The 25096-nt window shown below is 40.5% G+C and overlaps 1 long non-coding RNA gene across 1 annotated transcript in view; it reads left to right on the top strand.

Annotated features, from left to right (window-relative positions):
* LOC120520252 overlaps positions 1-25096 on the top strand; it is a 64195-nt gene that overhangs the window by 26432 nt on the left and 12667 nt on the right. The window contains exon 2 of the long non-coding RNA XR_005631799.1: positions 15559-15639. This is a non-coding gene — a long non-coding RNA (uncharacterized LOC120520252). The remainder of the gene's footprint in view (positions 1-15558; positions 15640-25096) is intronic.

Here is a 25096-nt window from a genome sequence, read left to right as displayed (position 1 = left end):
TTCCAAAGATGCTCAATAGGATTGAGGTCAGGGCTCATAGAAGGCCACTTTAGAATAGTCCAATGTTTTCCTCTTAGCCATTCTTGGGTGTTTTAGCTGTGTGTTTTGGGTCATTGTCCTGTTGCAAGACCCATGACCTGCGACTGAGACCAAGCTTTCTGACACTGGCCAGCACATTTCTCTCTAGAATCCCTTGATAGTCTTGAGATTTCATTGTACCCTGCACAGATTCAAGACACCCTGTGCCAGATGCAGCAAAGCAGCCCCAGAACATAACAGAGCCTCCTCCATGTTTCACAGAAGGTACAGTGTTCTTTTCTTGATATGCTTCATTTTTCCGTTTGTGAACATAGAGCTGATGTGCCTTGGCAAAAAGTTCAATTTTTGTCTCATCTGTCCATAGGACATTCTCCCAGAATCTTTGTGACTTGTCCACATGTAGTTTGGCAAATTCCAGTCTGGCTTTTTTATGATTTGTTTTCAACAATGGTGTCCTCCTTGGTCGTCTCCCATGAAGTCCAGTTTGGCTCAAACAATGACGGATGGTGCGATCTGACACTGATGTTCCTTGAGCTTGAAGTTCACCTTGGATCTCTTTAGAAGTTTTTCTGGGCTCTTTTTTTACCATTCATTATTATCCGTCTCTTTGATTTGTCATCAATTTTCCTCCTGCGGCCACGTCCAGTGAGGTTGGCTACAGTCCCATGGATCTTAAATTTCTGAATAATATGTGCAACTGTAGTCACAGGAACATCAAGCTGCTTCGAGATGGTCTTATAGCCTTTACCTTTGACATGCTTGTCTATAATTTTCTTTCTAATCTCCTGAGACAACTCTTTCCTTCGCTTCCTCTGGTCCATGTTGAGTGTGGTACACACCATGTCACCAAACAACACAGTGACTACCTGGAGCCCTATATGTAGGTCCACTGACTGATTACAAGATTGTAGACACCTGTGATGCTAATTAGTGGACACACCTTGGATTAACATGTCCCTTTGGTCACATTATTTTCAGTGTTTTCTAGGGGTACCATCATTTTTGTCCAGGCCTGTTTCATTAGTGTATTTTTTTAAATAATTCTGTTGAAGTATTGTTGAAAAGCAATGTCTGACTTTTATTAGTTAAATTTCATAGAATTTTTATTTATTATTGCTTTTGTCAGATTAAAGTTATTTCTGTGACCATTTTGAGTTTTTCTTTCATTGACTGAAGGGTACCAACAATTTTGTCCACGTGTGTATATATATACATAACTATCTACATCATACATACACACAAACAAATTATATATATGTGTGTATGTATGTATGTGTGTGTGTGTGTATATATATACACATACATATACTTGTGTGTATGTTTGTATGTGTCTATATGTGTGTGTATAGGTTTTGTCACTGAGTGCAAGGGAAAAATAATAAATTATAGTCTATAAGTTATTAAACAGTAAAACATTAACGTTTTAATAAGTACAGGTACATTGAAATTACATTTTCTATGTGAACGTTCAAATTTGTGCCTCTGGTAATGTGCCTTACCGGCATTTAAAGAAAATTAGTTTTGTGTCCTCTGCAGTGTTAAGAGAGAAAGGCTTTGGTTTGGGATAAAAGGAAAAAAGGTGTAAAGAAAGGAAAGTTGCCTTTTCTTTTATATAGTATAGAGAGATGTGTTCGCTGGCGTTATGATCGCCTTTTGGGGACAGTCGGTGGGTCTTGTGTAGACTGGTGAGGCGCCCCGCCATTAATCGGCTGTGATGGCACTGTCAGTCCTCCACTCGTGTGCGTGTCTTCATAATCCGTGCTGAGGACCTCATAATTGTATACGTGCAAAAGAAAGTGTGAATCGCCTTAATATTATTTTACCGTGGTGTAGAAAGGGGGTCCCGTGTTTGCATTTGTCTGGGCTATAGCGCAGGGGGAGGATGAAAAAAATTAAAAGTGCTCACTTTGACTTAAGGCAGAAGCGCAGTCAGCGTCTCAAAGGCCGGTACAGCTATGCATACGCGCTGGCTGCTCGACTTTTGCTGGGCAGGAGACCCCAGTTTTGCAGACACGTTCATGATATCAAAAGTCTCAGTGCTCTTTGGAGGTCATTCATATATATATATATATATATATAGCAAAATCCCGCTACTGCGGAGAAGTAGTGTGTTAAAGAAGTAATGAAAAAGAAAAGGAAACATTTTAATAATAACGTAACATGATTGACATTGTCATGAGTGTTACAGTCATATATATGCCTGCCTAAATAAGTCACCCTCGCTTTGCTTTTACTTTTTTACCGTTCATTTAATCATGGCTAGTGGCGTAAAAATTATAAAATGGAAGGAGGATGGCTTTACCAAAACAATTATTGATGGCGAATCGATTATTCATAAAGCTTGAATTGGTGATCTGTTTTTCTGTGTTAACCTCATATTTTTTCATACTTCTTCTCAAACTAAGGTGGTGCGAGGGTAAAATGAATCGGGATGCGCTGATCAAGGTAATCAGTGTACCAGGAAATCATGCATTGACAAAAGCTCCCCTTTGCTTGTAATGCAAAGTGTGATTAAATGCATTATTTTTAACGCGTTATGGAGCACATGCATCAAAGCTTCTCAGCTGTGCTTGTGCTAAGAAAAGGAAAGATTTTAAAAATAACGTAACACGATTGTCAATGTAACCTTTTGTAAGTAGTGCCTGGAGGATTCGGTGTGGAGAAACTCTAGAGACAGCGTGTGCATTAACTTGTGGATTTTTCTGTGAGTATTTGGTGGCAGTCTGACGAAGTTGCTTCGGAAGATGGTGTTAGCCGTGAAGCTCAGCTCAGAGCGAAATGAGATGAATGGGAGGAGATGATGGCGTGACTCCCCACCCGCCTTAACTGTCAATCCCCACAAACACAGTCTCGGAATTTGCATAAGCACACCCCTTCACCTACAATTTTAACTTAGTTACAAAGTGATCAAAACTCTCGTTTATATCCTGCGTCCTCTCATTAAACTTGTATCCTGCATTACCTGTGGGCATGTGAAACGCCAGCGGTAGCCTGTCTGTGAACTTAATTTAAAGTTTAGGTTTACACCTTGCTTTCTTTCCGAGGTAGCAGCACTCATGAATATGGTAGTATATGTCACTTTCGCTTTCGCTTCTTATTGTTTCGCTGCCTTCTCAATTATATAATTCATGTTTTCTTAAGTGCTTTTTGGAGGTCTTCCTGGTTTTCCACGCACTGCGTTGACGGTCAGTTCACATGATTACGTGGGAGGCGTGATGATGTCACACGAAACTCCGCCGACCCACGTCTTTCCAGCTCAACTCCATTACAGTTAATGGAGAAAATACCTTCCAGTTATGACCATTAGGTAGAATTTGAAATGAAACCTGCCCAACTTTTGTAAGTAAACTGTAAGGAATAAGCCTGCCAAATTTCAGCCTTCTACCTACACGGGAAGTTGGAGAATTAGTGATGAGTGAATGAGTGAGGACTTTGCGTTTATTATATATATATATATATATATATATATATATATATAGAGAGAGAGAGAGAGAGAGAGAGAGAGAGAGAGAGAGAGAGAGAGAGAGAGAGAGAGAGAGAGAGAGAGAGAGAGAGAGAGAGAGAGAGAGAGAGAGAGAGAGAGAGAGAGAGAGAGAGAGAGAGAGAGAGAGAGAGAGAGAGAGAGAGAGAGAGAGAGAGAGACTTTATTAATCCCAAGGGGAAATTCACATAATCCAGCAGCAGTATGCTGATACAAAAAAACAATATTAAATCAAATAGTAATAAAAATGAAAAAAATTTAAGTAAAATTGATGTTAGCATTTACTCCCCCAGGTGGAACTGAAGAGTCGCATAGTGTGGGGGAGGAACGATCTCCTCAGTCTGTCAGTGGAGCAGGACAGTGACAAAAGTCTGTCACTGAAGCTACTCCTCTGTCTGGAGATGACACTGTTAAGTGGATGCAGTGGATTATTTATGATTGACAGGAGTTTGCTTAATGCCTGTCGCTCTGCCACAGATGTTAAACTGTCCAACTTTAATCCTACAATAGAGCCTGCCTTCTTTAAAAGTTTGTCCAGGCGTGAGGCGTCTTTCATCTTTATGCTGCGAACCCCAGCACACCCACCGCGTAGAAGAGGGCACTCGCCACAACCGTCTGGTAGAACATCTGCAGCATCTTACTGCAGATGTTGAAGGATGCCTACCTTCTCAGAAAGTATAGTCGGCTCTGACCTGTCTTACATAGAGCATCAGTATTGGCAGTCCAGTCCAATTTTTCATCCAGCTGCACTCCCAGATATTTAAAGGTCTGCACCCTCTGCAAACAGTCACATCTGATGATCACAGGCTACCAGCTCCTTGGTCTTGCTGGTGTTAAGGTGTAAGTGGTTTGAGTCGCACCATTTAACATACAGATAGATATATATATATATATATATAGATATATAGATATAGAGATAGATATATAGATATATATAGATAGATAGATATCTATATCTATATATAGATATATATAGATATATATATATATATATATATATATATATATATATATATATATAGATATATATATATATATATATATGAGAGATAGAGATATGTAGAGATATAGATATATATATATATTTATATAGATATAGATATATATATATATATAGATATACAGTGGTGTGAAAAACTATTTGCCCCCTTCCTGATTTCTTATTCTTTTGCATGTTTGTCACACAAAATGTTTCTGATCATCAAACACATTTAACCATTAGTCAAATATAACACAAGTAAACACAAAATGCAGTTTTAAATGATGGTTTTATTATTTAGGGAGAAAAAAATCCAAACCTACATGGCCCTGTGTGAAAACGTAATTGCCCCCTGAACCTAATAACTGGTTGGGCCACCCTTAGCAGCAATATATTCTTTAGACGTTGTCCTGGGGTCTTTTGTGACCTCTCGGATGAGTCGGCTCTTGGGGTAATTTTGGTCGGCCGGCCACTCCTGGGAAGGTTCACCACTGTTTTCCATGTTTTTGCCATTTGTGGATAATGGCTCTCACTGTGGTTCGCTGGAGTCCCAAAGCTTTAGAAATGGCTTTATAACCTTTACCAGACTGATAGATCTCAATTACTTCTGTTCTCATTTGTTCCTGAATTTCTTTGGATCTTGGCATGATGTCTAGCTTTTGAGGTGCTTTTGGTCTACTTCTCTGTGTCAGGCAGCTCCTATTGAAGTGATTTCTTGATTGAAACAGGTGTGGCAGTAATCAGGCCTGGGGTGGCTACGGAAATTGAACTCCGGTGTGATACACCACAGTTAGGTTATTTTTTGAACAAGGGGGCAATTACTTTTTCACACAGGGCCATGTAGGTTTGGATTTTTTTTCTCCCTAAATAATAAAAACCATCATTTAAAAACTGCATTTTGTGTTTACTTGTGTTATATTTGACTAATGGTTAAATGTGTTTGATGATCAAAAACATTTTGTGTGACAAACATGCAAAAGAATAAGAAATCAAGAAGGGGGCAAATAGTTTTTCACACCACTGTATGTGATAGCATTGAAATCTGGTAAGTGAGCTAATGATTGCTTTGAGATGATTTCACAATCATGTTTCTAGACTATTCCAGACCTTTCCTGGGACTGGCAGCATTTTGAAACCATTAATGAATGCACTGGAATTAGTAGTGGGCAAAACTCACTACACCTGTGGCTCTGTTGCATAAAGGCATGTGCAGCCCAGCATGCAGGCGTGTTCACTCAGATATTTAACCTCTCACTACAACAAGCAGTTGTTACAATATACTGTACCTCAAATCTCCAGTGCTATAGTCTACGCTACAGCCCACTCCTAGTGGACTACCGTCTACAGTCCGTAGTCCCAGGCTAAAGAGAAGTGTCTGAACGACTATAGACAGTTGCTTTGGATTTTTTTTCTCCCTAAATAATAAAAACCATCATTTAAAAACTGCATTTTGTGTTTACTTGTTTTATATTTGACTAATGGTTAAATGTGTTTGATGATCAGAAAAATTTTGTGTGACAAACATGCAAAAGAATAAGAAATCAGGAAGGGGGCAAATAGTTTTTCACACCACTGTATAAATATACATATATATATATACACACACATAAACATATATATACACATATATACATATACATACATAAATATATGCATATATATATATACAAATATATATATATAATATATATATACACACATATATATATACAAATATATATATATAATATGTATATGTATATATATATATATATATATATATATATATATATATACACACACACATACGAGGTGTGGCAGAAAAGTAATGAGACACTGATTTTTATTTACCAAAGTTTTTATTTTTTTCAAACATCAATGTTATCCCCTTTAAAGTAGTTCCCTTGGGCAGCTACACACCGATGGAGACGTTGTTCCCACTGTTGGTAGCAGCTCTGGAAGTCTTCAACCGGTATGGTCTTCAGCATGTCCATTACACTCTTTTGGATGTTTTCTAAAGTCCCGAAATGACGTCCTTTGAGGACATTTTTCAGTTTAGGAAAAAGGAGAAAGTCACACGGACTGAGGTCAGGTGATTAAGCGGGCTGGGAAACCACAGGAATGCCTTTTGAAGTCAAAAATTCTGTTATGGAGAGGGCAGTTTTTCGGCACCATTTTGGCACAGACCTTTCGCATGTGCAAATGTTCAGTCAAAATTTGATTAACGGTAAATCTGTTCAAATTTAATTGTTCACTCAAAATTCTTAATGTTAAACGACAGTCTGATCTCACAAGAGTGTTCACACGCCTCGATGTTTTCATTGGTTTTCGGTTGAAGTCCTCCTGAACGGTGTTCTTCAACGTGTTTTCTGCCTTCCAAAAATGATTTGTGCCAGCGAAAAACTTGAGCTCGGGATGAAGAATGTTCCCCACAGGCCTGTTTTAACTTTTCAAACGTTACACTTGCCGTTTAATGGTACAGCGTTGCTCCAAATTCCGCTGTTCCATTTTGCATGACGCACAACCAAAAACACAACTTCGCTAATAGCAGTCACAAAAATCACGTAGTTAACGGAAGGAGTTGAAACTCGCACTGAGCTATGGGAGGGTACTGATACACGTGCTCTATCAAGGACAACAGTTGCCAGATCGCTTGCAGTGTTGCCAGTCTCATTACTTTTCTGCCACACCTCGTGTATGTGTATATGTATGTATGTATATATATATATATATATATATATATATATTTGTTTTATTTTAATTTAAAAGGGTTTTAGTGGGTGACAGAATCAATAATAGACATGGACATCAAGCTCTTTTAATTTCTGAAAAAAAAAATGCATTTAAACTGCATTTCAATTCAAAACAGAAACAAAAATATCATCCCTTGCTAAAATTTGGCAGACTTAAAAAATAAAGTGGTATTTTAAGTACTTTAAGTACATTTTCAGAATGGTATTGTCTTTAAATAATAACAAACATTTCAACATAAATTGCAGTTTTTCCTCTTAATAATATAAGGCAGAAACATAAAAGGTAATTTGACCAGGTTCACCTTTAAACTCTGAGTAATCTTAGCCAAAATTATTTTGTACATTAGGCTAAAACAGTGTGATCATTAAACATTTTTTAATTAGATGTAATTAGAATTACTAACGGTCACGGAAGTCCAACGATCCCCAGTAAGAGCCACAAATTCCGCTTTCTGTAATGCATCTAATTTTGCTTGCTTTTCAGTGTGCACAAAGCCATGCTTTTATCAAGGCTTCGCTCGGGTAGTCTTTTGAAATGAAATTTTCATCCGATCAGTCATAGGAACGCGCTTTATTCCAACTGTAACATTTTTGTAGCTCTGATGTGTGCATCAATGTGATCGATATACCAGGAAATCATGCATTGGCAAAAGTTCCCCTTTGCTTGGAATTGAAATTGTGATTAAATGCGTTATTTTTTTTTAACGCGTTATGGAGTACAGGCATTGAAGCTTCTCAGCTGTGCTTGTGCTAAGAAAAGGAAACATTTTAAAAATAACGTAACATGATTGTCAATGTAATAGTTTTGTGACTGTTATGAGTGTTGCTGTCATCAAGGATTTGATTATAATTTCTTTCAGTCAGGTTCGTATTTGGACAGTTTACACAAAACCACGCTTTTATCAAGGCTTCCGTCGGGTAGTCTTTTGAAATGAAATTTGCCTCCGATCAGTCTTAGGAACGCGCTTTGTATCCATTATTCATAAAGCTTCAATTGGTGATCTGTCATTCTACGTTAACCGCATATTTTTTTCATACGTCTCAAACCAAGGGGATGCGAGGGTAAAATGAATCGGGAAGCGCGCGTACATACTCAGTGCACGCCCTGTCGGGAATCGAACCTCGGACGTCGGTGCTAGAGGCGAAGTCTCTTCCATTGCACCACGGCGTGTGGTTTGTCTATTTGAGAGTATGTAGATCGGGGTGTATATATATACATATATATATATATATATATATACATATATATATATATATATATATATATATACCCGCGCTTCGCAGCAGAGAAGTAGTGTGTTAAAGAAGTTATGAAAAAGAAAAGGGAACATTTTAAAAATAACGTAACATGATTGTCAATATACAGTAATCGTTTTGTTTTATGAGTGTTGCTGTATTCAAGGATTTGATTATCATTATTTCTTTCAATCAGGTTCGTATTTGTAGGATGTGTTGTGTTCAAGTTACATGCCGTGTTTGTCAATCGTTGTAAAGATAACAGGTTTCATTCTTCGATTCGTTTCTTACTGCATCAATAAACAGCTCGTCTTCCTCTTTATCTGAGGCGTGACACACTGCATGCACTGGTTTTTTTTACACTGTCTTCCTTTAGCGGGACATTGACTTTTTCCACCGTGTGCTTTGTTTCCGCTGTAGTTGCACTTATGAATATGCTTGTATGTGTCAGACGCTTCATATTTATTTGCTGCCTTCTCAATTGTGTAATTCGGTTTTTGTTCAGCACTCTTTGGAACTATTGCTTTTTGTCTGTGCAGTGCATCATTTCATGTGAGCTGCTCGGTGTACATGCATAAAGTTTCTCTAGCAGTTTCGCTGAGTTTGTGCCAAACACCACCCTGACCATCTCATCTTCCTCTGCATAAGCACAGTCCTTCACCCGTGAATATTTAGCGGCAGTGTTTCTATTGAATTGCCACTGACGGACGGCCTTATATGGGCAGGCACTAAATTACATGGGAGGCGTAACTCCGCCTCCCACGGGCATCGAGCAGAAGTCTATTATAGTATATGGACTATATGGTTGTATATGTCATTCGCTCGCTTCTTATTGTTTTGCTGCCTTCTGAATTATATAATGCATGTTTTCTTCAGCGCTTTTTGGAGCTCTTCCTGGTTTTCTACGTACTGCATTGACAGTCAGTTCACGTGATTACGTGGGAGGCTTGATGATGTCACACGAAACTCTGCCCACCACGGCTTTCGAGCTCAACTCCATTACAGTATATGTAGAAAAATAGGTTCCAGTTATGACCATTACGCTTAGAATTTCGAAATGAAACCTGCCGAATTTTTGTAAGTAAACTGTAAGGAATGAGCCTGCCAAATTTCAGCCTTCTACCTACACAGGAAGTTGGAGAATTAGTAGTGAGTGAGTGAGGGCTTTGCCTTTTATTAGTATATATATATATATATATATATATATATACATACAGTAATCCTAAGCTATATCGCTGGCTCGACTTTCGCGGCTTCACTCTATCGCGGATTTTAAATGTAAGCATATTTAAATATATATTACGGATTTTTCGCTTGTTCGCGTATTTCTGTGGACAATGGGTCTTTTAAATTATGGTACGTGCTTCCTCAGTTTGTTTGCCCAGTTGATTTCATACAAGGAACGCTATTGGCGAATGGCTTAGAAGCTACCCAATGGATACTTTACATCAGAGCATGTATTACATATTAACTAAAACTCCTCAATGCTATAAGATATGCTTCCCGCGTGGTGCTGGATTGTTTGCTTGTCTCTGCCTCTCTCTCACCCTCTCTGACATTCTCTGCGCCTGACGGAGGGTGTGTGAGCAGAGGTGCTGTTTGACTAGTGGATTCGGACGCTCCTCTAAGAAATGCCGCTGTATCACGGTGCTTCCTCATACTTAGAAGCACACATATTGATTTTTTGATTGTTTGCTTTAATCTCCCGCGCTCTCTCTCTCTCTGACTTCTCTGCGCCTGACGGAGGGGTTATGAGCAGTGGGGCTGTTTGCTTAGAAGATACTGACACTCCTCTAAAAAATGCCACTTTATTGCAGTGCTTCGGCAAACTTAAAAGCACACGTATTGATTTTTTGATTGTTTGCTTTTCTTTGCGAGCGCTCTCTCTCTCTCTCTGAAATTCTCAGCTCCTGATGTAGACACTCCTTTGAAAAGAAGATCCATTTGCATTCTTTTAATTGTGAGAAAGAACTGCCATGTCTGTCTTGTCATGGAGCACAGTTTAAACTTTTGACTAAAGGGTGTTCTTTCATGTCTAGAGGGCTCTAATAATGTTAACAGTGTGGGAGAGTTTATAAGGGCTTAAAATAAATATATGTGTGTGTGTATATCTATACTAATAAAAGGCAAAGCCCTCACTCACTCACTGACTCATCACTAATTCTCCAACTTCCCGTGTGGGTGGAAGGCTGAAATTTGGCAGGTTCATTCCTTACAGCTTCCTTATAAAAGTCATGCAGGTTTTATATCAAAATTCTACGCGTAATGGTCATAACTGGAAGCAGTTTTTCTCCATTTCCTGTAATGGAGATGAGCTTCAACGCCGTGGGGGCGGAGTTTCATGTGACATCATCACGCCTCCCACGTAATCACGCAGTACATAGAAAACCAGGAAGACCTCAAAAAAGCGCTGAAGAAAACATGCATTATATAATTGAGAAGGCAGCTTAAACAATAAGAAGCGGCGAGTGACATATACAACCATATTCATGAGTTCTGCTACTGAAACAAAGCCGATGTAAACCTACACTTTAAATTAAGTTCATAGACAGGCTGCTGCTGGCGTTTGTAATTTAGTGCCTGCCCATATAAGGCCGTCCGTCAGCGGCAATCCAATAGCAAACTGCCACGGGTAAATATTCACTGGGTGAAGGACTGTGCTTATGGAGAGGAAGATGAGATGGTCAGGGTGGTGTTTGACACAAACACAGCTTAAACTGGCAGAGAGAAAGTTTTAAGTGCCAGGACTAAGGTAACATTAAATACAGCCATGGACATCGCACGAGATGGCACCAGCACAGCTGGGAAACTTCTATGCATGTACACCGAGTGGCTCACGCGTGAACTGGCGCAGTGCACAGATAAAAAGCAACAGTTCCAAAGAGCGCTGAACAAAAACCGAATTACACAATTGAAAAGGCAGCAAAAAATATGAAGCGTCTGATCCATACAAGCATATTCATAAATCCAGCTACTGCGGAAACAAAGCACACCATCTATTAGGACAATTGCATTTTTGTGAATTTATTGGTGTCATCATTCCATTGCTTCCATCTTAAAGGCACTGGTAAATATCTAAACTGGGAAGGCACTTCAACAAGAAGATTGATTGTGACCTACTTGGGTGGAGCAGCAGGCCCCATTACTGAAGTGCTAGCCATTGACACAAAGTCGGCTGCATCACACTGGGTGGACTTGTCCTTACTTTGTCGACTATGGGAAGTACATACTGTGGAGACATTTTGATAAAGGGTATACTATATCTATAGCCAGGCCTATACTGCTTTTATTTTAGACCAGTCCCACCCGAATATGCTTGATAAGGTGGACTGCAGATTACAGCCACTGTTAAGGTTTGAGTTTCTCCCTGGTAGGTTATCACACAGGCAACAGTTTACCCGTGAATCCAGGTAAGACTGGTCTTAGCAGGTACTGTCGCAGAAGCAAGTATCAGTAAGTAACAATGGATATGCTACTCCTGAAATCTATAAGAGACCTGATCTTGGACTCCTTTACTATTGCACCTGTATAGGTAAGAGTAAGGGCATTAGCAGCCAATCCACAGCCCATCAGTTCATTGAGGGGCAGGCAGTGCAGTGGGTCCTTCTTGTCCTCATTTCAAACAGTGCATGGGATGGGGTAATTTTTCCTTTGATCAGGCCCTATGGTCTTGGTCAGATTGGGAAAATTTGGGCAGTCATACATCCATGTTCCAGACTTTGAGTAAGGGAGAATTCTATATAAAATGTTTGTGACACTGACCTGTTGCGGTTTTAAGTTGTTTGTTTGTATTATGGGCAAAGTATAATTCACATGTTTGGTTTTTCCTTCTTTCTTTTTCTGTCTCACCTCAGAGTTACTGGCCACTGTGGAAGAATAATTTTAGGTTTACATAGCATTCATCTTAAACAAAAAAAAATAGCATAAAGTGTTAATAAATGTCAGAAACAAGAAAAGATCAAGTGAACAACAACATGTACACTGAAATATAAGATTTGGTTTAGGTAAAATACTGAGATGGTCAAGTAAATAATGTACCAAAAGAAAGGCAGATGTAATATACAAATGTACTGAAAGATGACTAAGAAATCAGCAGTTGTACTATAAGCAAAAAGAATGGACAATTGTTATAATGCACAGAAATTTCAAGGGTGGTGGCTCATCTCAATAGGTATAAGAAGAACCATAATATAATATATACTTTTATTTTATATAAATCATTTGAGTGTAAACCAACCAGAGTAAAATGTATGTTTTGATTGACACTAAATGTAAATTCAGTAGTTTATAAAATGAACCTCTATCCTTTGTTTCTTAGACCATTCTGATAATTCTGAACAGGCTGTAATGGACTGCTTTTTGAAGAATGTTCCTCCAAGGCATTTTGCTGAGGAGTAATTAGAAGATACAATGAACAGCATTTCTCCTGCCTGATTACAGAATTGTCCTGTTAGAGGATGTTCCTTTCTTTAATAAGATGTTAAATTTCGACCACACCACATACAAGAGACACTAGCACTTTTATCCTAGAGTTATCCTAGTGGTTACCATTTAGCCTGTTAGCAAATGGACAGTTGCACCTCTGGGACTTATTAACCTAAGTAACTGTATATTTGCAATGTTTGTGCCTCTCATCGATGGAGTAATGACAAGAAAGAGCTCATACATTTTTATACTTAACTATAGACGTGATAAATACAATTAGACATCACAAAGTTTAGCAGAGCTTTCAACAACAGCATCTAAATATATAAGGATAAATTCCATTATGAAAAACAATGATCAAGGGTGACATAAAGACACTGCAGATCTCAGCTTTGGCCTTTCCACCTCCCTTTGCTTTGGGTGTTGGCTAGCAGCTTGATTAGAGGCTGATAACTGTTATCTTGTTAATGCCATTTTCTCTCTCTTGCTGCAATAATTCCTCTCACAAAATGTGAGTCTGTCATAAAACACTAAAATATATTTGTTTAAGCTAATATGTATTTGTTTTCATTGAATTCAGCAGCTTGGGAAAGTAAGCAACACATGAACCAATGGCCTGATTGGTTAGTCTCTATTAGGGTTGCGTAGAAAATGGTATGGTACTAACATTTTGGGATTTTCGGTACTAGAAATAAGTGTCTGCTTTTCACTAAAACCCTTTCCCTGACATTCAGTGGAGTATGGAGGAAAACCATACTTGCATAGAATTGCAAGTGACTTCACAAAACCTCATATTTCAGCATGATTCCAACTTCACTGGGGACCAAGGCTCCATCCCCTTTTTGTTTTGATACAATCAAGACTTGACAGACATCCTGCCATTGCTGGAGATTTCATGGGAGACCAATTCCCCTGAAACCCCCACCCTCCCCATTTGTTTAAACATGATTGAGATGCACCACCACCCGATTCTGTCAACACATATTTTATGACATCAAGAGGAATACAGTGTAATACTATGGCTGACTAGGGAGGCAGGAGCACGATGGGGAGTATTGTATTTATTCATTATTTGCTGTGAAACTATTTTCATACCAATACTGAAGTCTGAAAGATGGTATTGACACTGAAGTGAAAATTTTAGCACCAGTCCAACGCTAGTCTATATGCCAATCCTTGGTAGTTCTTTGAAAATCAACCATTTTAACAGTAACCTCTAATAATTGTCTGTCGTGCCTTTATTTACTACTATGTCATCACTGATACTCCCTGGCTATAGTCCGTTAACTCAATCTGCTCTAATTTTTAGCTAAGCCTACATACCCTCTCATGTAACATCATTAGCTGCCTCTGTTTGTCTTAGTATCATGATGTAGATTTATGCCAAGCAACATGGCCATTCAAATATGCCTTTATTTTACACTAGCAGTGTAAGCCTGTGCTGTAAAAAGCCCGGGGTCCTAGAAACTATTGAAATCGTCAGAAAAAAAAACTAAGAGTAAAAAAGTAAAAAGGCCAGGTAATTGAAAGGAACTCCGCTGGGCGTCTCTCTCCTAGGAGGACTCGTTTTGCCGATGTGCTTGCCTTGCTTGTGCATTAGCGGCGGGAGGAAAAGTAAAAGGATACCGTTTTGCCAAAGTTAGCGGCTAAGCGACTTTGTCTTTCTTCTGAGGTTTTGCTTTGCTGACGTGTTGGCCTCGCTTGTGTTATTAGCGGCTAAGCGAGTTTTCTGTTTCCTAGGAGGCAGAGCCCTTAGCCTGACTCCACCCCCCTCTTCCGGGCCAGACAGACAGACATTCACGCGTAGACGTTTATATATAAAATAATCTCCAATGGCATTGTGGTAAGCGTTTCCCTTCTTTTGCCTCTTTAAGCAGTTTAGCAAATATTATGAAAGTTGTGTTGAAAAGCTGTTAAATGATATTTGCTAAATGAATCGGCAGTCTCCTCAATGTAAGAATAAAAGTATCATAAGTACAAAGGCCAAACGGTAAGATGCAAATCCTTTATCAGTAGCAGAAATAGCGTAGCCAGATTTGAATTAGCTAAACATTATAGACGTAAACAAAAATATACTGTTTTGGAGGAGAACTGGTAACCCGGCTGGATCTGAGGCTGTTTCATTACCTGGACAAGAGGCCAGCACAATGATGCAAGCAGATTGACTGATTTTGCAAGGAAACAGATTTGTTCCATGTCCAGTATATTTAACACTAGAATCACAGAAACGTATGAAAAAAGTCACACCCAGATAAGCAGACTTGAGCTGGGAGAACTTTGCATCTCACTTCAGCTGCATCGGTGGGGATGGGATAGCAGGCTGCTTTCTGCTTGTGCTGATTGACACATTTCCAAAACAAAGACACTGATAAAGAGGTGTGAAGGAATTTAATGTAGAACCCGCATTGCGACTTTTTTAATAGGCTTCAGGGATTCTAGTGTTAAGGGAAGAACTGAGAAGAAATTAGTCCCGATTTTGGTTTTATCCCCCATGTTCTAGGTGGCAGTGTTCCTCATATATGGTAACCCAATCAGGTCACCTGCAGGGGAGCTTGGGACTTGGAAGGGAGATAATACAAAAATAAATGTAATATGCACTTCATGGTGTATTTTATAATTTTGCATTTTTACAACTTTATTGTAAAATGTTTGTGTTTTCTCTATAGAATCTTCTCAGTTAGTTTCTGGTTTCTTGGAACTGTCGGAGAGTCAGAATGTGGAAGAGTCCTTGGAAAGCACCAAAACAGGTGAGAAAACTTGGCTAAAGGAGATGGTTACCTTTATGAACATTGCATCAACAACCAGTCCAAAACAAGTATTATGCTGAATATTACTCTAAAATCCATAATTTTATATATTTTTTTTCTGAATGTGCTTTTAACCAGGAACATATATACATACATACACATATATATGTACATATGTATATACATATATATATATATATGTGTGTGTGTGTATATATTATATGTGTGTGTGTGTGTATATATATATATACACACACATACACATATATATATATATATATATGTGTATGTGTGTATATATATATGTGTATGTATGTATATATATATATATGTGTATATATATATATATGTATGTGTGTGTATATATATATATATATATATATATATATATATCTATACTAATAAAAGGCAAAGCACTCACTCACTCACTCACTCACTCACTGACTCATCACTAATTCTCCAACTTCCCGTGTGGGTGGAAGGCTGAAATTTGGAAACAAAGCACTATGTAAATCTACACTTTAAATTAAGTTCATAGGCTGCCGCTGGCGTTTGTAATTTAGTGCCTGCCCATATAAGGCCGTCCGTCAGCGGCAATCCAATAGCAAACTGCCACGGGTAAATATTCACGGGTGAAAGACTGTGCTGATGGAGAGGAAGATGAGATGGTCAGGGTGGTGTTTGACACAAACTCAGCGAAACTGCGAGAGAAAGTTTTAAGTGCCAGGACTAAGCAAAAAATATGAAGCGTCTGATAAGCATATTCATAAATCCAGCTACTGCGAAAACAAAGCACACGGTGGAAAAAGTCAATGTCCCGCTAAAGGAAGACAGTGTAAAAAAAACCCGTGCATGCAGTGTGTCAGGTCTCAGATAAAGAAGAAGACGAGCTGTTTATTGATGCAGTAAGAAACAAATCGATGAATGAAACCTGTCATCTTTACAGCGATTGACAAACACGGAATGTAACTTGAACACAACACATCCTACAAATACGAACCTGATTGAAAGAAATAATGATAATCAAATCCTTCATGACAGCAACACTCAGTAACACTCACAAAACAAATACTGTATATTGACAGTCATGTTACGTTATTTTTAAAATTTTCCCTTTTCTTTTCTACCTTTTTAACACACTACTTCTCCGCTGCGTCACAGCGGTATATATATATATATATATATATATATATATATATATATATATATATATATATATATATATATATATATATATATATATATATATATATATATATATATATCCCTATACATACTTCGAATAATGGATACTTTATTCGCCATCAATGATTGTTTTGGTAAAGCCATACTGGTGTATTCATTAGATGAGCGGTAAAAAGTAAGGCGAGGAGGATGACTCATTGAGGCATGCAGGCTGTAGTGGCGCGTCAACTCTATCTGAATTAGCGATCACATTTGAAATAACATATCTTTTCAAGTTCTATTTAGTCCATATGTGTCAAACTCAAGGGCGCGGGTCACATCCGGCCCGGGCGTAATATATCCGCCCGAGATCATTTTATATACTGTATTATTGTTATTAAAGCCGGGTATATGAGGCGCTGGTAACACAATAAACTACAGATCCTATAATGCAGCGCTTCAGCTGCCTTGCATCAGGGTAACCTGAATGCAATTCAGAAGATACAGAAAACAGCATAATTAAATAAGAATCTGACACTTCAGCGGACGTTTTAACCCGTGCACAATCACAAAGTGATTTCAAGTGAAGCTGCTTTTATGGGAGACACAAATGCACCAGTTCACCTTGCCCCACTTTCCCTGTTGCCAAGTACTGTTAAACCAAGTCGTCCACTACGGTGTTCCCAAATCGCACTTTGCTGATAAACTGAGCGCACTGAGTTTGCACGGGCGCTTTGGTGACTTTGATGAACAAAAAAAGTCCGTCTACATGCGGCTCGAACCTTGTTCATGTTTGGTAGCACATATCTGTGTGAAAGCTCTTCTCAGTGATAAAGACTAACAAAACAGCACACAGGAGTCGCCTCACTGATGAGCACCTGCAATCCATCCTGAGAATCTCCACAACACAGAACCTCACAGCAAGCGGAAGCGAACCTGTGGCCAAAAAAGATGCCAGGCGTCCAGCTCTAAAATGACATATGAGCAAAGACAACTGAATGATTTGATTTGTTATTGCGTAAGGCGGAGTCAACCGTTTTAACAAGCGTATTGCACTGATCTGAAATAGCTGTGTGTGTATATATGTAGATATGTATGTATATGTATATATATGTTTATATATGTGTGTGTGTATTTATGTATATATATATGTATTTGTGTGTATATATGTGTGTGTATGTATGTATATGTGTGTATATATGTGTGTGTATATATGTAGATATATATGTATGTATATATCTGTATATGTATAGATATGTATATATATATATATATATATATGTTTATGTGTGTGTGTGTAAAAATATATATATATATATATATATATATATATATATATATATATATATATATATATATATATATATATAGGACAACAACACTCATCACTCACAACAGTGACAAAACAATTACATTGACAATCAGGTTACGTTATTTTCAAAATGTTTCCTTTTCTTTTAATTGCTTCTTCAACATACTACTTCTCTACTCTAAGCCTGGGTATTTTCTAGTATATATATATATATATGTATGTATGTATGTATGTATGTATGTATGTATGTGTGTGTGTGTGTGTATATATATATATATATGTATGTATGTGTATGTATGTATGTATGTGTATATCTATACTAATAAAAGGCAAAGCCCTCACTCACTCACTCACCCACTGACTCACGCACTGACTCATCACTAATTCTGCAACTTCCCGTGTAGGTAGAAGGCTGAAATTAGGCAGGCTTATTCCTTACAGCTTACTTACAAAAGTTGGGCAGGTTTCATTTCGAAATTCTACGCATAAGGGTCATAACTGGAAGCTATTTTTCCCCATATAATGTAATGGAGTCTTGAGTTGGAGATGGCGCGGGGGAGTTTCGTGTGACATCATCACGCCTCCTACGTAAGTACGTAGAGCACAAGGAAGAACTCCAAACAGCGATCAGCACAAAACGCCATTTCACAATTGAGAAGGCAGAAAAACATTATGAAGCAAATGATGCATACAAGCATATTCATAAGTACAGCTACTGCGGAAACAAAGCACGCCGTGAACCGTAAGTTTATATTAAATTAAGTTCATAGGCTACCACTAGCGTTTGTGATTTAGTGCCTGCCCATGTAAGGCCGTCCATCAGCGGCAATCCAATACAAACACTGCGGTAAATATTCACGTGTGAAGGACTGTGCTTATGCAGAGGAAGATGAGATGGTCAGGGTGGTGTTTGGCACAAACTCATTGAAACTGCGAGAGAAACTTTTAAGTGCGGGTCTTAGCTGACATTACACAAGATGGCACCAGTACAGCTGGGAACCTTCGATGCAAGAAAACCAAGCGGCTCACGTGAACTGACGCAATGCGCAGACAAAAAGCAACAGTTCCAAAGAGTGCTGAACAATAACCGAATTACACAATTGAGAAGGCAGCAAAAAAATATGAAGCGTCTTATACATAGAATCATATTCATAAGTGCAGCTACTGCGAAAAACAAAGCACACGGTGGAAAAAGTGAATGTCCTGCTAAAGGAAGACAGTGTAAAAAAAACCCGTGCATGCAGTTTGTCACATCACAGATAAAGAGGAAGACGAGCTGTTTATTGATGCAGTAAGGAACTAATCGATGAATGAAACCTCTTATCTTTACAACGATTGACAAACACGGAATGTAACTTGAACACATCCTACAAATACGAGCCTGATTGAAAGAAATAATGATAATCAAATCCTTGATGACAGCAACATTCAATAATACTCACAAAACAATTACTGTATATTGACAATCATGTTACGTTATTTTTAAAATGTTCCCTTTTCTTTTTCATAACTTCTACTTCTCCACTGCGACACGGGTATATATATAAATGTATATATATACCCGATCTACAATACATACTTTAGCATAGACAAGCCACACGCTGTGGCTAATTGTAGAGTCTTAAGCCTCTAAGCGACATTGAGGTTCGAGAGGGATGTACTGACTATGTGCGCGCTACCGATTCATTTTACCTTAGCATCTCCTTGGTTTGGGGCGTATGAAAAATATTAGGTTAACGCAGAATCATGTTACGTTATTTTTAAAATTTTCCTTTCTTAGCACAAGCACAGCTGAGAAGCTTCGATGCATGTACTCCATAGCAGCGTTAAAAATAAGCGCATTTAATCACACTTTCAATTCAAGCAAGCGGGAACTTTTGTCAATGCATCATTTCCTGGTACATCCATTACACTGATGCACACATCACAGCTACAAAAATGTTAGAGTCGGAATAAAGCGCGTTCCTACGACTGATCATTTCGACTTCCCGAGCGAAGCCTTGATAAAAGCATGGTTTTGTGCACACTGAAAAACAAGCAAAATTAGATGCATTACAGAAAGCGGACTTTGTGGCTCTTACTGGGGATCATTGGACTTCCGTGACCGTTAGTAATTCTAAATACATCTAATTACAAAATGTTCAATGATCACACTGTTTTAGCCTAATGTACAAAATAATTTTGGCTAATGTTACTCAGAGTTTAAAGAGTAAGCTGGTCAAATTACCTTTTATGTTTCTGACTTATTTTTTTAAGAAGAAAAACTGCACTTTATGGTGAAATTTTGGTTATTATTATTTAAAGACAATACTATTCTGCAAATGTACTTAAAGTACTTAAACTACCACTTTATTTTTAAGTCTGCCCAATTTTAACCAGGGATGATATTTTTGTTTCTGTTTTGAATTCAAATGCAGTTTAAAGGCTTTTTTTCAGAAATTAAAACAGCTTCAGTTTACAATATTCATGTCCATGTCTTTTATTTGATTCTGTAAGCCCACTAAAACCATTTTAAATAAAAAAAACATTTGCAATTTGGGGCAAATTTACATGTGTGATTACATACGATAAATCAAGATTAATTCTTACACAGCCTCTAATTAATTGGATTAATTTTTTTAATCGAGTCCCATCCCTAATATATATATATATATATGTAGATATATATATGTAGATTTGTATATATATGTGTATATACAGTATATTTGTAGATATGTATATGTTGTATATACAGTATGTATATATATATGTGTGTGTGTATATACAGTATGTGTATATATATATATGTATATATATGTATGTGTCTGTGTGTGTATATATATATATATATATATATATATATATATATATATATATATATAATACCAGCAACACTCATATCAATGACAAAACAATTACATTAACAATCATCTTACGTTATTTTTAAAATGTTTGCTTTTCTTTTTCATAACTTCTTTAACACACTACTTCTCCTCCATGCCTTGGTATTCTGCTAGTATATATACTAGTATAGTATATATATATATATATGTATGTGTATATATATATATATATATATATATATATGTGTGTATATATATATATATATATATATGTATGTGTATATATATATATATATATATATATATATATATATATATATATATATATATATATATATATATATATATATATATATGTATATGTATATATATATATATATATATATGTATATATATTGTAAAGACCGAGAGAGACAGTAGCAAGGGTTGGGGTTTTCCGCCCCGTATATTGTACAGAAAAAAAAAACAGGTCAAAATCATAAACAAACAGTTCATATCGCGACACCGACTCCTGGCGTCGCGGCCATTTTATTGGGGAGGAGCGGAAGTGGAGGAATGTCGGGAAGGACCGCAAGGGAGGATGGGAAGGATGACGTCAGGGCAAGATGGCGGAGGAAGGGCGGAAGTATCGCACTGCGGTCATCCATGCCTATGGTGCAGGGCGGTCTTTTTTCCTATGAGGAAGCAGAGGGAGAAAGTTAATACCCACCATTCCCTGGCGGGGAGTGGTTTCCCAGGTGCTGTCGAATCAATCCGCGGCCTCCTACTGGCGCGTGCGTGACACGATCCCCCCCTTAGCCCAGGACCGTCAGGTGGGCGGACCTAACCGAGAGGTCGTGAATACGAGAGGGCATCGGCATTGGCCTGAAGGGTGCCCGCCGATAAGTGACAGTGAACTTATACGGCTGTAAGTCCAGGAACCACCTGGTGACCCGCGGATTCGACTCTTTGTGCAGGGACATCCACTGAAGTGCAGCGTGATCAGTCACCAGAGCGAACTTCGCGACCCAGCAGGTAGTACGGAGGTGGGTCACTGCCCACTTAATGGCCAAGGCCTCCCTCTCCACTGCAGCGTGCGGGTCTCGGTCCATCAGTTTCCGGCTAAGGTACATCACAGGGTGCTCGACACCATCGGCGCTTTGGCTCAGCACGGCACCCAGGCCTGTGTCCGGCGTCGGTCTGGAGAATAAGCGGGAGCCCAAAATCGGGCGTCCGTAACACAGGTGCCGGCGTTAGGGCCTTCTTTAGGTCACTGAGCGCGTGTTCTGCTTTGTCGGTCCACACCACGTATAGTGGATCGCCCTTTTTTGTCAGGTCAGTCAAGGGTGCTGCTCTTTCGGAGAAGCGGGGAACAAACCGGCGGTAGTAACCCGCAAGCCCCAAGAAAGCCTGCACCTGTTTCTTGGTACTCGGACGGGGCCATTCTAAGATGTCTTTCACTTTGGAGCTCTGTGGCCGCACCTGTCCTTGTCCCACGAGGTAGCCTAAATATTTGGCCTCCTTTAATCCAAAAACACTTCCGGGGTTTATGCGGAGGCGGCTTTAGCCAGTGTTCGGAGGACAGCTGCGACCTGCAGTAGATGCTCCTCCCAGGTGCGGAATAGATGACAACGTCATCCAGGTAAGCGGCGCTATAGGACTGGTGGGCGTCAGCACTCTATCTACCAGGCGTTGGAAGGTCGCGGAGCCCCGTGCAGCCCAAATGGGAGGACCTTGTACTGCCAGTGCCCGCTAGGGGTGCTAAAGGCCGTTTTCTCCTTTGCGGATGCCGTTAAAGGAATTTGCCAATACCCTTTTGTCATGTCAAGGGTAGTCAGATATCGAGCCGTACCCAGCCGCTCAAGGAGGTCGTCAATGCGGGGCATGGGGTAGGCATCGAACTTGGAGATCTGATTCAGGCGTCTAAAGTCATTACAGAACCTCCAGGAGCCGTCTGGCTTGGAGGCGAGGACAATAGGGCTGGACCAGGGACTATGGCTCTCTTCAATTATGTCCATGTCCAACATACGTTTCACCTCCAGTTCGACCTCTGCGCGTTTTGCCTCCGGGAGTCGGTAGGGCCTCTCCCGGACGATTACCCCGGGCTCCGTGACTATATCGTGCTCAATCAGCGCGTCCGGCGGGTGACTCGCTCACTACCTCGGGATGGCTCGGAGTGTTTGGGCTAACTCCTGCCGCTGCTTGGGGTCAGCTCTTCCGAGGTTAAGGGCAGTTGTGCTTGTGAAAGGGAGAGTGACCTACGGGAGCTGGGAAGCTCCTCTCTATCTCTCAGGGCTTTAACAGGTTGACATGATAGATCCTCTCACTTTCGGTCGGCGGTTGGGCTGTTTTACCAAATAGTCGGCGAGTCCTTTTCTCTCCTTAACCTCGTAAGGCCCTTGCCAGTGGCGAGCAGCTTCGAGTGGGAGGTCGGGGCGAGCACCATAACTTCGGTCCCCGGCGGAACTCCCTGAGGACGGAGTTGCGGTTGTAACACCGGGCCTGCGCTGCTTGCGCACGAGTCACGTGCTCTTTTAGGAGGGGCCTGATCTTTGTGAGTCGGTCGCGCAGTTGCGCTAGTACTCAAAATATTAGAGGAGGGAAGAGCCTCGGCCTCCCAGCCTTCTTTTAGGATGTCGAGGATTCCCGGGGTTGTCGCCCGTATAGTAATTCAAAGGGGAGAAGCCCGTAGAGGCCTGGGGTACCTCCCGGTAGGCAAAAGCACGGCGGGAGGAGCTGGTCCCAGTTCCTGCCGTCGCGCTGACTACCTTGCGGAGCATCTGCTTAAGCGTCTGATTAAATCGCTCACCAACCCGTCAGTTTGCGGGTGATAGACTGGCGCTTTCAGGTGCTTTATCTGCAGTAATTTGGCCACCTCCTTGAGCGTATCCGAAGTGAAGGGCGTACCCTGGTCCGTGAGGACCTCCTTGGGTATGCCCAGCGTGAAAACAAGTTAACCAGTTCCGTGCGATGCTTTTAGTATTAGCGGGCGCAGGGGAACCGCCTCTGGGTACCGGGTGGCATAGTCCACCATGACTAGGATATACTTGTGGCCACGGGTTGAGGGCTCCAGGGTCCCACCAAATCGACCCCTATCCTTTCAAAGGGATGTCCACGAGGGGAATAGGGACTAGAGGAGCACGGTCCCTCCTAGGAATCTGGCGGGTCTGGCACTCGGACAGGATTGACAGAACCGCGGACCTCCTCATTGATCCCAGGCCAGTAAAAGCGGGCTTAATCCTCTCCAGTGTTTTTCGCCCCGAGGTGGGCCTAGGAGGTGAGCATGTGCCAACTTCGCATATCTCCCGCCGGAAGGTGCGCGGAATTAGCAACAACTTCCGCACCTCGCCCTCATGGGTAGCCACTTTCGGTACAACAGATCATTTTCAAGGACAAAGAAGGGTTCCGCGGTGTGGATCCGTCCGCTGTCGAGCTGTTAGGCAGAACAATCGCGTTCGGGCAAAGCGCAGGGAGTCATCATTCCACTGCTCCCTCTTAAAGGAGGCGGCGTGGACCGAAATTGATGGTCCAGGCGCCGAGGGTCTTGGGGCCTGGGCCGGGGAAGTTCCTGGCTAGTCCCTTCTCCGGCGGAATCTTCGGGTCAAGGTCCGTAGCCACGAAAGGTCCCCGAGACACCAGCGCCCATAGGGCCTGCCCTTGTGCACGGCGTGGAGGCCGCGGGAGGGTTGCCTTTTCCCCTCATGACAAGATCCAACGAGGCCCGGGGCGCGAATGGCTTACCGCTGATTCTTTTAGACCAGTCTTGTCCCAGAATCACTGGGAAGGGGGGGTCAGGTAACACAGCGACCGCCATTTGGATTGGTTCCCCCTTCCAGGTAAGATAGCAGTGGCGGAGCGATATGACCTAGTCCCCCATGTACACAGGTAACCAACAAATGTTGCTTTAACCACTGTTGCGGTAAGGCAAGCGGCGAGCAACAATGGTAATGTTGCTGCGGAATCAAACAAAGCCACCACGGCGTGCCCATTTAGCAACACCACTCCCGTGATTCGGACTCGCCAAGGGATGCGGCGGGTACAATACCTCTCCGTGATGTCCAGCTGCAGTCCATAGGCTCCGGGCGATGTGATGGGGGCAGTTTGGCAGCAGGTGGCGGCTCTCGCCACACTTGAAACAGCGGGGCGGACCCGGCCTCTCTTTGGCTCTGGCTGGCGCTTC

The sequence above is a fragment of the Polypterus senegalus genome, unplaced genomic scaffold (genome assembly GCF_016835505.1).
Source record: "Polypterus senegalus isolate Bchr_013 unplaced genomic scaffold, ASM1683550v1 scaffold_3419, whole genome shotgun sequence".
Classification (NCBI taxonomy): domain Eukaryota; kingdom Metazoa; phylum Chordata; class Cladistia; order Polypteriformes; family Polypteridae; genus Polypterus; species Polypterus senegalus.
Note: the sequence above shows the minus strand (reverse complement) of the source record. Positions and strands in the feature narration are given on the sequence as shown.